Raw genomic sequence first — 2,443 nt, forward strand, 5'->3', positions numbered from 1 at the left:
TAATAATAATAATAACAATAACAATAATAATAATAATAGTAATAATAATAATAATAATAATAATAATAATAATAATAAATCATTGATCAAGTGCTGGAGGCATAATTATTCATTCAATTAATTGACGGTATATGGATGAATGATATTTTTATAATGAAAATGTGTACTGATTATTATGTTACTCTTAATTAAAGATGGTAAATTTCACTTACTTTACCTTTCATATCGAGATACTTTTCGTTTACATTTGATCCTTCTTCTTTACCATATCATTAATTTCCTTTCATATTTCAATAACTAATTTCATCATTTCTCTTTTATTCCAAATGATCCTACACTAAATGTAATTATTTTTGCCAAAATAAAGCAAAGGGACAATTGTAAACAACATATGCATCCATCCCACTCAGAATTAATTGCTTTTTTTTTTCTGTCAAAATCTTTGCATGAAAATCATTTCGATGATTATTAACTGTTCAGAAATTATTGTTAATTATTTTTAATCAGGATGTTATTCATTCTTTAATGATAAGATTAGAATTAAACTTATAATTATTGTTAGTGCAGAAATACTTGAATACTGTTGATTTCATTGATTTATTCCAATTAGTTGATTAATATTTTTTAGGAATTCCTTATCATTGCATTGATATGTTGAAATTTTGATCTAATCAAATAAATAGTGCTATTTGATGGAAATTATATCCTTTCATCCTTATGTGAATGTCTAATTTTTTGGCTTATCTATATGGTCACTTTCTTCCAAATGACCAATAATCCTCGCCGTAATTTAACATTTCATATTGAAAGGCATTCCGCAGTTAATGTTAAGGTTGGATACACAAGCGTCAGTGGAAGCTAACCCCCATGAGAATTTTTATTGAGTGGGTTTAATTTTAGTTAAATTAAAAAAGTGGATGAAATAGGGTATTTGCGGTTGTTTCGGTTACTTTTTTTTTTAAATTCATTTTAAATTTGATAAAGTATCAGTGTACATTTCCATTTTTTTTTTCCTTTTATTACGAAAGAAATTGATTTCACATCTCTAAAAAGTGAGAAAAAAAGTTTCTTCCATGAACTCATTTATTGCTTGAAAAAGAAGAGATTTGTCTAGGTCTGAATGATTTGGTAGGTAAGTATACTTTTAATAATCTAAACATGTCGAAGGTGCAGATCTTTTTCAATATCATAATTTAATTACTTAAGAGGAAGCATGAATTGTCTTAATCAATGAAGATTTACAATGACATTTCTTTGTGGCATTTTCCGTTGAATTAGTAAGATATTTATGGAGGCAAATTTCAAGCCTTAATTTACCAATTATTCAATGCAATGAAATTTCAAAAAAAAATTTTGCAATGCCTTATATTTATCATAATGATCATTTGGTGTTATTGCTTGCATATTTTGAAATGTAAAACCTGAAAAGCAATGCTTCATTTCCTGTTTTTTTTTTTTTTTTTTTTGAGTTATAAAGATGAGTGTCATTTTCATGAAAAATAATGACTGATCTTTCGTTCTTCAATTTCACTGAAAAAGATAACTGAACTTGATTGTTTCGTTCAATCTAACATTCCTCTTTCCATCAATTTCATATGTTTTTTTTCTTATTTTCTTCATTTTCTTCAATAGTAACACCTCTTTTTTTTCTTTCTTACAAATATTTCTATCTACCTGTTGACATTTATTGATTTTTCTAAGATAAATAAAAACTTCAATCATATTTCATTGATTTATAAAATTTCAACCTTTTAAATTATTTTATTAGTAGTTTTATTTATGTTGAATGATTGAATGAATGGATTGATTTAATGATTAAAAAAATTTAAGGAATAATAAGAATTCGAAATTCTGACCTCATATATCCGTTTTATTATTCCAGTCAGTTCTATGCTAACCATTTATGCTTCTGTATTTTCCAATCCTTTCCGGTTAAAAAGGAAAAAGTATTAGCTGTTACATATCTATCCATAGAATGTTTTTTTTCTATATTTTCCAGTTCAATTTGTCGATGTATGATTTAGTGATCATTAATATTTTATTTTTCTTTTTATCTCTCTTCTACTTCAACATCATTATTCTCTTATAGTTTTTTCCACAACTATATTTTCCATTTTCTTCATTAGCATATCCATAGATGTTGTTCAATGTTAAGTGAATGGAATATTTGATTGAATATTGGATGAAAATAAGCGAGAGAGAACAACAACTTTTCATGAATGGAAGAAGAGGAGGATGGCCTTGGCTTCATTAATTTTATTTGCTATTAAATAGCTTCTCTCTGCTTCTATTGGTTTCTTTGCTTTAGTCTCCAGCAATTATTCGATGGCATCTTTAAATGATTTCTACGCTTGGGCTAGGCTAAAGCCAAGCTGGTATATATATATATATATATATATATATATATATATATATATATATATATATATATATNTACTACTAC

Source organism: Loa loa, assembly GCF_000183805.2.
Source record: "Loa loa unplaced genomic scaffold supercont3.26, whole genome shotgun sequence".
Taxonomy (NCBI): Eukaryota; Metazoa; Nematoda; class Chromadorea; order Rhabditida; family Onchocercidae; genus Loa; species Loa loa.